The sequence below is a fragment of the Carcharodon carcharias genome, chromosome 2, assembly GCF_017639515.1.
Source record: "Carcharodon carcharias isolate sCarCar2 chromosome 2, sCarCar2.pri, whole genome shotgun sequence".
Classification (NCBI taxonomy): domain Eukaryota; kingdom Metazoa; phylum Chordata; class Chondrichthyes; order Lamniformes; family Lamnidae; genus Carcharodon; species Carcharodon carcharias.
The window spans coordinates 42855087-42867566 of record NC_054468.1 but is presented as its reverse complement, the minus strand read 5'-3'; positions in this window follow the sequence as shown (position 1 = coordinate 42867566).

Here is a 12480-nt window from a genome sequence, read left to right as displayed (position 1 = left end):
CCTGTCCCTGGTGGAAAAATTTATGCATAGAAACACCTTTGACCACAAGTCCATCAGGCAGTGGCGGCACGTAACATCTTAGAGGCCCTGCAGGAAAAGGAGAGGGTGGATCCTGTGGGATGGTTCCCCAAGCAGACTGTCAAAGTCATTTGGCAGGATGCCTCATCACCAGAACTTTCCAACAAGCAGTGAGAAAGGCCCTCCCCGTCAGATCCTTTCAACACGCCAGGAGTCTCACCCCCTCTGCACATTGCCCTCGAGGTGGCTGTGGTGGAGACAAGACCGTTGTTCACCTCCTTGTGGAATGTGCCTTTGCAAAGAAGGTCTGGAGAGAGATGCAGTGGTTTCTGTCGATGTTCATCCCGAGCAGTTCTGTGACACAGGACTCTGTGCTCTACGGGCTGTTCCCAGGGGGACACACCGAGACAAACATCAACTGCAGCTGGAGGATCATCAGCTTGGTGAAAGACGCTCTTTGGTCTGCCCGAAACTTATTGGTCTTCCAGTGCAAAGAGTTGTCCCCAACCGAGTGTTGCAGTGGCACATTCCAAAGTCCAGGACCACGTGCTGAGGGACACACTAAAACTTGGGGCAGCCGCCGCAAAGGTGCAATCGGGAAAGGTCGCTGTCTAAGACCTTTTTGCCACAGTGCACCGAGGGGCTGGGAACTGTTGAAAGCCCCTCAGGCTGTACAGCTCAAAATGAATGTATGCAGTGAATACTAGGTGTATTATAAATGTATTGAAGCACCTCAGAGTGCAACATGATGTATGTTGATAACTCCAATACCTTTGTCTGATTGTCTGCATTGACCATATTGAAATGATTGTAATATTCATTGACTGTATTGATGCACTTTTAATACATGTGTAAAAGTTGAATCTGATTGTACTTATGTGATGGTGATTTTGAAATGGTTTGGAATGTTCTGCCAGGTATTTTATGAATAAAGTAAATTTTTCAAAAAAAAAAAATTTTAAATCTCCCAAGGTTCATTCCAGCCACTTTCCCTTTCACACTGCTACCCCCACTGAAACCTCACAGGCATCAGCTCAGAGTCCGGATACCCCTTCCTTTGGCCTGTCGTTCAAGACAAGTTTCATATCTATCTCAATCTGCCATACAAACTGCCTTGGTTGCTGCAAGAATGACATTATTGATTTCTTGAAAATCCCACCCTTACAACCTCTCCATCTTGTACAACAGCCAACTCCATATGCTTAAATACATTGTCACATGTTTGAATGAAGATGACAAGAGATTAGACTGGATGATCACCAAATGCTGCCTAGCCACCTGGAGCTGTGAAGTTGCTTTTTTTTGCCATTGATAAAATCTACCTACTGAACCAAGATCATCCTCAGAGAAAGAACATCTGCAAACACTTTTTGCCACAAACTGGTCGCCCTGATCTCCCTCTATTACTCACCTTGGCAATCGAATGTGACAAACTCATGTTAATCAAAATTGAGGTAACCTGTACAGTTGTCTTTGTTCTTCTCACTTTTCTCCTCTCTGGCATCCATAGGTCGCAGTTTCCTGTCCTGCTCTTTCCTCAAGCCAGATGACAAAATCTACCTTACTGAGGGCAGCTCAAGTGGTGGTCACAAATTTGTGGGTTCAGGACCCACTTCAGGGTTTGAGCACAACAATCTAGACTGGCACTCCAGTACAGCATTGAGGGAGTATTGCATTGTCTTTTGGATAAGATATTAAATCAAGGCTCTGTCAGTGGCCATAAAAGATCCTATGGTACTATTTCAAAGAATAGGAGGGGATTTATCCCCAGTATCCTGACCAATATTTATCCTTTAACAAGATCACTAAAAACAGATTATCTGGTCATTATCTGATTGCTGTTTGTGGGTGCACAAATTGGATACCGCATTTCCTACATTACAACAGTAACTAACTACACTTCAAAAGTACTTAATTAGTTGTATAGCGCTTTGGGACATCCAGTGGAGGTGAAAGGTGCTATATAAATGCAAGTGTCTTTTTAGTCCTCATGAAATCCTTTATTGGTCTTGCTTCTATCTGCCTTTATACATTTCCCCACCACATGTCTCTCCATACACTCAGCTTCTCCAGCACCAGCCTGCTGCTGCTTTACTCTTTCCCAGTCATTCTATGGGTGGAATTTTCTGCTCCCACCAGTGGCAGGAATTGTGGCAGGCAGAAGCACTAAGGTTGGCATGAATGAAATAAACTGTTTCCTGCTGGCAGAAAAAAAGTTTGGAATTTTGTTCTCCTGATTTCTAAGCTGGATAAAAGGCAGATTGAGCTTCTGCTAAGCAACGTTGGGAACCACATTTGCTTGTGTTTGCATCTCATTAAATGTTCATTAAAAGGCTAACTTGCTGGAATCAAGTTCCCCCTCCAAATTAAGTGCCCTGCCAGCAGATAATTTGAATGGTCTGTTTTACAATTGTATATAAGTGGCGAACTTCACTTTATCCACGACTTGGAGGTCAGTAGATGCTGCTTTCACGTTCCTATAACACCATAGCTGCTATCTATTAGGTGCCTGTGGCACAAGCTGCTCCAAGGCTGAGCACGGGAGGCGCGACCAGCAGAGAGGTGTGAGATGGAGACAGGATGATGGGGGGGAGTGAAAGTCTGCCCAGGGGCAAAAATTAAAAGACTGTCCAGGGAAAGTTCAGAGAATGTCCTGTGCTTTAGGGGGCAAATTTCAGAGACTGTCCTGGGTCTCTACAGGCCATGTTAGGGTGCTCTGCATGGCACGCATGCCTTGGTTCTGTCTTGGGCAGGGGAAGGCCTCTCTGGGCAGTGACAGTTATACACAGAATGGTGTGCAGAGCATGGTCAGTCAATTTAGTTATGGGGCTTCAAACCATGGTATTGGGGTACAGACGACACAGATGCCTCAAGGGAGGCATCTGTGTTCTGTATGTCGGTAGCTGAAAAGTAATTGTGGGTAGTATTGGATGGTCTCATGGGAGTGTCCCAAAAAGTAAGGATACATGTGGCCTCGAGAATGGGAGGGGTGAGATCGAAAAGGGCATGGCAACATTAACATTGAAGGATTCGGGGGAAGAACAGGAATATTGCCATGTACAATGATGGGGTCAAGGGTAACGGGGAGGCTCAATGGTTTATTAAGAGGTGACTGGAGGAAGCTGGGAGGAACTTGGTGAGTAATCAGGGGAGTTTGAAAGCTGGTCGCAATTACAAAAATGAAGAGCACCGTGTTCGTATTCCGTAATCAAAATCGCAGTCGGAAAACCAAGCTTGAAAAAATCAATATGGGAAAGGTCTCAACGTGTGTGGGAGGAGTCCAGCACAACAATTTTGGGCCAATTGAAGAGGCACCCTATCAATTTCCTGCTCAAGTTATGGAGAGCATGGCTCAGCTGAGTGCTGGACATGAGGATCTAATGCACAATGAATAAGCTTTGCTCCTTTGCTAATAGTGCAAATTCAAGCAAGAATCCATTAATTTTTGGGGCTGCAGTGCAGTTGGTTCTGTTAAAGAGTCATACGGACTCGAAACGTTAACTGTGTTCCTCTCTGCAGATGCTGCCAGACCTGCTGAGTTTTTCCAGGTATTTTTATTTTTGTTTTGGTCTTAATGGCCGTTTGATCCCCTGAGACTTGTGAAAAGGGAAGGAGGTTCAAACAATCAAGGGCCACGGCTACTGCTTAGAAGCGAAATGGACACCACAACCGCAATGTTTCTAGTTTACTGCTCATGGTTTACAAGACACCATGCCTACAGCCATGATGTAAGTACAAAGTTTGGGTATTGATAGCTATTGTATAGGCTACTGGAGGCAAACTGACGATAGCCTGACTGACAGTTGTAGCACATGGGTCTATTGAGCCTAATGTGGACCCCCGTGAATGCACAGTCACGTTTAAGGGGAATGCTTAGCCACCTGTCGACCTCAGGATGTTATTACCCTGCAAAGGGTGGCCTGGGGATGCCATGTATAGACTCAAGGCAGGTCAAGTACTTGAGATTGGAGGGAGGCCTTTCAAAGAGTACATTGGATTACTCAGTTGTATCCATTCACAGATACAAGGAGGAGTGGAGAATGCAGGTAATGCTGCCATGTTGGTAGCTATGGTTAGAATGAGGAAAAGAAGGGCCCATAACCGATTGGCACAGCTCTGGGAAGTCCATCAGAAGCAAGAGCCAGTGGGGCCCCAGGAATTCCCAGAGGTTGCCGAGGTGAGGTAATATCCACAAAGACGTTTGGCATGACCAAGGGGGTCTATAGAAGACACAGCTCATACATGGAGATGAACAAAAGACAGTGTCAGAGGCACCTTCACTTGTCTAGGGATGTGGTAGCTCACATTTGCCACCTCCTCCATGAGGGACTCATGCCTCAAGGACTTGGGGGGCATCCCATGCTGATTACTTTGAAGGTCACCACTGCACTGAACGTTTTTGGTAACTGGGGATGTCTGCGGTATCTCACAATCAGTGACACACAAATGCATAAGGGAGGTGACAAATGCTCTTTTCAATAAAGCTCACCATTACGTCCAGTTCCACATAGATGATGCAAACCAGGCCGCCAGAGCTATGGGATTCGCTGCGATCTCAGGTTTCCCACAAGTGCAGGATGCCAATGACTGCATACATGTGGCCTTTGCTCCCTGGCAGCTCCTGTAAGATTCATTAATAGAAAAGGATTTCACTCTCTGAACATCCAGCTAATGTGTGATCACAGAAAGCAGATCTTGGATGTTTGTGCTAGGTATCCAGGGAGCTCTCATGACTCTTACATCTTGAGTCAGTCACAGTTCCCACATATCTTTGAGGGCCTTTGGAGCTTAGAGGGTTGGCTCCTCGGTGACAAAGGATACCCCCAGAAGACATGGTTAATGATGCCTGTCCATCAACCACAGTGTGCATTGAAGGAGAGACATAATGCAGCACATACCACCACAATGCAGTGGCAGATTTACAGTTAGTGTTCAGCTTCATTTTTTGGCCCCCTCTCAGGATCCCCTGAACTGGACACAAACCAAAACTACTGAGCATTGGTTATTTCACCAGCCTTTTCAGTCACGTAACTACTTGTGCATATTATCATATAAACTCAGTTCTCACCGCTCAGTCGAAGAAACCTAGTGCCTCTAATGAGATGATACAACTTAAAACGTCTATGCAAATGTGCATTGCTTTGCTCTCTTGGTTCAATCGGTTTGCACATGATATATTAATGGCAGGTTTAAGGCGTGTGCAATGCCAAGGTTATGAGTTCAAGCCAAACCTAGAGGAACTTCTGTTGAGCGGCTCATGTTGCGAAAAACATGACCTTTCAACTGGCTGTGGAACAGGACATGGTGCAATCTTGAGCAATAAAATAATTTAATTGGAAAGGACCAATTTCTGTAGATTGAGAATGGATCTGTCCTGGTTAAATGTCTCAAGTATCAACATAACTGCTGCAAATACTCAGCAGATGAAGCAGCTTCTATGGAGAGAGAAAAAGAGAAACAAAGGTGATGAACCTTCTGATATCACTGATCCTGCACTGTGTGTTTCATCTTGGTAGTAACTCTTGTTAGGGGGAAATATAGGGATACAGTATAGGGATACAGTAAGAACCCATTGAAGGGAATCAATACTTAAAATATCCAAGCAGCCAAAACTTGTCTGTGTAAGCAGTTAACAGTTAAAGGCCAGACTGGACAGAGAGAAATCTAAACCTTGCACATTCTCAGGGCTTGTGAGTTTCAGCAAGGCCATATTGGACGAAGAAGAATGTAAATATGATAGATTGGGTGTTTTGGAAGTCAGACTGGAGCCTTCGGTTGGAAAACAACTAAGATTGAGCCTGTTTGCAGCAGATAAGGAAAGAACAGATGGTCTTGGTTTAGGTAGGAGGGAGGGGTCTCTACCTGGGTGAGAAACAAATAGGGACATACAATACATGTACTTGTCACTAGACTTGTCAGTTTAATGTAAACCTATATGTTGACAATATTGAAATCTGGAAACTGTTCTTGTACATGACCAATAATGTATAAATATGATGAACACTTGTAGTTTAGCAGAGTACTGTCTCAAGCTGTATTGAGATGGTGCCCTCCTTGCAATTGCTCGAATAAACGATTGTAACCTGTACCTGAGTCTCCAGTGGTCCATTCATCAAAGACACCACATCACTCTTTAGCTCATTTCATGTTCAATTTGTTGTCGATTTCATGGATCGATAAAAGTCACAGTGATGATTACAATAATCTAAACCATCCAATCTTTATCAGTAATATAAGATGTTATGAATAGAATAAACATTCAGGATAGAGATTAAATTCCATGGTTAAGCTCAATCTTATAAAACAATCAATTTATATCCAAGCGGGGTTGTCTTATGAGGAAAGGTTGGACAGACTTGGCTTGTTTCCATTGGAGTTTAGACGAGTGAAGGGTGATTTGACTGAAGTATGTAAGATCCCGAATGGTTTTGACAAGGTGGATGTGGAAAGGTTGTTTCCTTTTATGGGTGAGTCCAGAACCACACTGTTTTAAAATTAGGGGTTGGCCTTTTAGGACAGAGATGAGAAATTTTTTCTCTCAGAGGGTTGTGCAACTTTGGAACTCTCTGCCTCAGAAGGCAGTGGAGGCAGGATCATTGAATATTTTTAAGGCAGAGATGAATAATTCTTGTTAGACAAGAGAATCAAAAGTTATCGGGGGTAGATCGGAATCTGAAATTCGAATTAAGCAGATCAGCCTTGATCTTATTGAATGGTGAAGCAGGCTCGAGGGGCTGAATGGCCTACTCCTCCTATTTGTTATGTTCTTATCTTACAACTTATTTATTGCCCTTTCAAATGCATCAATATATGAAGTAGCCAATAGAAATCTTGAAGTACGTTAGGCGGCGTGGGTGCGAGGGGTTCGTCATGTAGTTTTCCGACTAGCGATCTCCAGGGGCAGAATTTAGCCCTTGTCGGGCAGGCTCAGCGGTGGCAGTCAGGAAGCTGATCGCCACCCGCAATCGAGGCCGGAAGGCAATTTCTTGTTGGCAGAGGTCTGGAGGGTTATGGACTAGGTACAGGTCAATGGGACTAGTGAAATAATATTTCGGCACAGACTAGAAGGGCCGAATGGCCTGTTTTCTGTGCTGCAGTTTTCTATGGTTCTATGGCAGGCCAATTAAAGCCTGCTTAGCATGAAACGCGAGCAGCAGCATTGCCTCAGCACAGAGCTGACTCAGGAAGATGAGTTTTAAAAAATAAAGATTAGAAAAATATTATGAAACATGTCCCCTCATGTGACGCTGAAGTGAAATCTGAAAAATTTTATTTCATTTTTAATTGATGTTGGAAACCTCATCCCACCCGTGGATGAGATTTCCAAGAAAGTGCAAAGGCCGCTTGGCCTTTTTATTTGCCCGCCAACTGTAAGGTTGAACAGGCAATGAAAAATTCTATTTAATTGATCCTTTAATGGCCTTAATAGGCCTTTTTAATTGTCAACAGGCACACTGCCAACTCCAACGTGCACCAGCCGATTGAAATATTGCGCAACTGCACATTGATGTCAGGACGCTCACCCGACATTAACATGCGTAATTTTATGCTTGAGCGGGTTGGGCGCGTGCCTGCGTGCCGAGGTAAGAATTTTGCCCCAGGTTAATTCAACCTGTGACTCTCTTTGATCTCTCTTTCCATCTTTATGATGGGATTTTTAATAGAAAGACTGAAATTTAATAATGCTTTGAGACATCCAGTGGTTGTGAACAATGACAATACAGCCAATAAAGTATTGTTCAGTTGTAGTCACTGTTGCACACAGGCAGCTCCAACAAATAACATGTGACCTTCACCAGATAACCTGCTTTTGTTATGCTGGCCAATGGATAGCAGGACTGCAGGGAAAATTCCCCTACTCTTCTAGAAAACAGTGCCAGCCCAAACTCCCATTAACACACACAACAAAACGGGCAGAAGCTTCAAGAAAGCATCAAAACCCACCCTTTTCCCACACAGTTCCCTCTGAATTAATTAGCACCACAATAGAATGGCATCCTATTGCCTCTTGCCCTGTCGCTCCTGTCCTCCCAGCCATTGTCCAGTTCAACTCAAATCCCCAGCTGGTTTTTGTAATATTCAGGCTTTCTTTCCTGCTGCCGTACTGCTGACAAAGAGGATTATTATGCAGTAAGATCAATGTGCTGTGCATCCAGATCATTTCTCTCTGTTCCCCACCCCTCTTGTTTTATAACCTATGTTGAAAACTAACGATCCAGCAATGCAACCTGGGGCCCCTGAAAGTTAGAACCATGTCACCATTCTTCTCCCTGGAACTGTGTTGTACGCTTTGTACTCACCCTGCACAACTGAACCTGCAGCACCTTGGCAAAAGCAGCCCTCACACTATAACTAAGTAAGCACAGAAGGGTGAATCTGAAAGCTGCAAAAGGCGGGATTATTACAGGGGCATCACTGGAAAGTGTATCCCATCTCTCAGATCTCAGCCATCCATCCACATTGCCTGGAGCATGCTGAGGCTGCTTATCCTGAATTCTCCTTCCCCCCACAGTCTTCCTCTCCCTCCACTTTGCACTAGCCACATCAAGCTTGCAAATCACATAATGGTTTGTTTTAGTGTCTTGAGAGGGGGGAAACTGCCAGGAGTTTTTTTATATAATGCTGATCAGACAGTTTAATGTCTCAGCTGAAAGATGACACTTCGAACAGTCCAGCACTCACTCATCATTTTGGGCCCCCTCCTATCATTTGGTGTGTTTCATTGTAAATCCGCCACTGCCTCAAGGTCCTTAATAGAGTAAACTATTAGCCTCCTGAAGATGCGTTTCCAATGTTTGGATTGATCAGGTGGGCCTCTCCAATACTCACCACACAGTATGTCCCGCATCATTGTTGTTGAATGCGCCCTGCACAACTTTGTGCTGCAAAGGGGGCTGTGTGCCTGAGAGAGATGTTGAGGAGCTAGACGCCTCCTTTTGGACAAAGAGGATGTTAAAGGGGATGGCTCTGAAGAGGGTGAGGATTCAGATGAACATGAGGATGCCATAGCATGCCACAACATGGCAGATGTGCTCATGACAATCTCATAGCTACAAGATTCCAGGAGAAATAAGTTGAAGACAAATTTTCACAATTGAAGCTTCCTTCAGCCTTTGCTGTAGGGGATGCACCAACACCTTCATTCTCAGCTTGAACATCTCAGAAATCTTACAATGATCACGGAAGAAGCATTAGTTGTCTTCTGCCCTAAAGATGCCTTGGAAGGCAAAGGAGCATTAGCAACATGTGGCCACTGTGGAATGTGATTAGCACTCCCTTAGCGCATGTCCTTGAGAAACTCCTCATAGTACAGTCCTTTCAACCATGGTGTCACCAAACCATGGCAGCTTTCAAGCAGATGAAAAGCCAATTCGCAGATTGATTCACTCACGTCAGTATGACACCAGCATAGTAAGACGGCCCGAATACACAAAACATGCTTCAATGGTTTGCGCTTGGACGTCTCAAGAGGGAGCAGCATCCAGAGGACTCCATTTCTCCGATTGCCAGCTTTCATCAATGCATAATACAGAGGCATGAACTTGCTGCTGAACCCCAATCGCCCTTCACATGTCAGGACACAGTGACCTTTAACTCTACATCATACACCCAAAGCTGTGAGGTTTGTTTGCATTAGCCTCACAGAGAGTGCCTCAGCAGGACAATGACTTGATTCGTTACAAACACTCAGGACTCTGCAATCATTGGAAGCCTGACAAGGTTCTGTCCTGGATAACCTTTGCATTAGGCAGAAATGTGGCCTAGTCATTCTTGACACTGCAGTCATTGATAGCATCTTCCCTTCATAGACTCTGCTAAGGACTTAGGAGACGTGCATAGCATCACTTTCAGAGCATAACAGTCCTCGGCATGGCCCAGCTCACAAAAGCCAATCCTTTCCAAATACCCTAAGGCAATGAGTGCACTGTCATGCAATGAATTCCATTTCAAGTTGTATGCTGTGCCTTTATACAAGGATCACGTAAAGCACTGCTAGGCAGCCTTCCAGGAGCAATGTAAGATCTGCACAGGTAAGGAGACAGCTTCATCAAGATGATCACATACTTCTGATGTCACACAATCATCCCCCTCTTGCAGTCATTTGTAATTTTCCCGATTGATCCTTACCTCCCTAGTTCAGCGTCATGCATGGGGAGAGTGGGAACGAAGCTTGGAATGATGTTCAGCCTTAAACACAGAATCAAGAGCTACCTGCAGAGAGGCTTGGAAGCCTATGCGGTTCAACATTTGATACCACTTTTCCCAGTAACTCGCTCTGTTAAAGTAAACATCATTGCAAACTACACTGTGCAGAAATAATTATAATGTTAAGCACGATGACTACTTCTGCCATTCACATACAACAGACATTAGTGCAACAGGAGCAGGATAATCACTAACCATAACAAGCACTTATCCTGAGCCCTAATAATGTCTGTATGATATGTAAGGCTGACAGGTGTCTTGGCCAGCCATCAGCGTCACATTTGATGTGCCTTTGCTGATATCGCTAATGTGGAAGTAAAGGCTACTCACTGTTGTTCTTCTTATCGTGTCCACGGACAGTCTATACATGGCCCAGCCAGAACTGGACACATTTTTGTACCTTGTTGTTGAATTCAGCAAGATCTGCAACAGTGCAGGCTTCCTCTAATGATAGGCATTGCAGGAGAAGTTGCATAGTCTGTGGCTCAGTTCCACATTCACAAGTTATCAGGCACCCACTGTTGTGAGATTGTGTGAGAATTAATGCAACTGAAGATCCAGATGGGAGTTATTTGGTGAGGCCGGAGGATGGAGTACATTTTTGACCCTTGAATGAACATGGGACCTTATATCACATTGAATATCAATTCAATCCATGAGACTTGGAGAAGAATGAATGCAACATATATTTACAGAAGTGAAAAGTGAACACCCTGTGCCACCAATGTGCATTCAAAGCTTCTTTATTTTTCTTTTCCTACCACGATGTTTAGGTGCAGCCCCAACATCCGCAGCAGAGGTGGAGACAGCCTGCTTACTGCTATGCTCTGTTGTATGAGGTGACTTTGGCAGACGTCCTCTGGTGCTCCGAAGCTTGAGGGCCCAAGTGTTTCTTGTTCTGTAGGTGCACCCACCTTGGCCTTACCTGCTGGAGTTAATGAGGGTCACTGGCAGAAGGGAGGTGGAGGGTCAAGGCATCCTTGGAGTGTCCTGGGTGGATATCCACGGGGTGTCTGGCTGGTGCTCCTCCTCCCTATGGGTGACTATTGGTCTCATTCTGACTCTTTGGGAAGAAGGGCACCTGGAGGGAGGTTGAGGTGTCCACCCCATCACCAACACCCCCCCTTGCCTAGCCACTGTTGGTGCGCAGCCATGGCTAAAGTGAAGGAATGCAGGTCCAAGTGCAAATCCAGCAGAAACTGCTGTACCTGGGTATCCATGGCGACTGCTGCCCTTACATTGGAAATTGATGTGTTTGCATGCCAAAGGTATGACAACAGACAGAACATGACGGACTCCTGTATCCTTCGTTCAAGTATGCTGACAACCTCTGACATCTCTGTCTGATATTCTCCTGCATGTCTCTGCATCTCCAACATATCTCTTGGGGCCGATTCCAGAGGCTCGTCATCAGACTCGGGCACATCAGGGGCCTGGTCTCCAGCAATCTTCCAAGTGTCAGAGACTCACTACCACTGCCTCCGCCTGCTTGGATCCGTGTCTGTGAGGTTGTTACCAGATTGTGACCCCTGAGCCTGACCTAGGACTAGACCCTGCTAAGGTGTATGTACCTGCACTGGTGGAGGGTGCAGGTGAACACAGTGACAGTTCTTCATCTGAGGATACATAGCAGGAGCAAGAGTCGGCAATTCAGCCCCTCGAGCCTGCCCTGCCATTCAATACAATCTGATATGGCTGATCTCAGTTCGGCCTCAACTCCAATTTCCCGCCCTCTCCCCGTAACCTTTCAACCCGTTACTAATTAAAAATCTGTCTATCTCCTCCTTAAATTCATCCAGTGTCGCAGCATCCACTGCACTCTAAGGTAGTGAATTCCACAGATTCATGACCCTTTGAGAAAAGTAATTCCTCCTCATCTCTGATTTAAATCTACCACCCCTTAGCCTAAAACTATGGCCTCTCATTCTAGAATGCCTCACAAGGGGAAACATCTGCTCCACATCTACTTTGTCTATCCTCTTTAGCATCTTATATACCTCAATTAGATCTCTCCTCATCCTTCTAAACTCTAGCCAGTAAAGGCCTAAACTGCTCAATCTCTCCTCATAAGACAAACCCTGCATCTCTGGAATCAATCTAGTGAACCTCCTCTGAACGGCCTCCAATGCAACTACATCCTTCCTCAAGTAACGGGACCAAAACTGTGCACAGTCCTCCAGGTGCGGTCTCACCAATGTCTTATACAGTTGCAACCACACTCCCCTATTGTTATGCTCTATTCTTTTAGCAATAAAT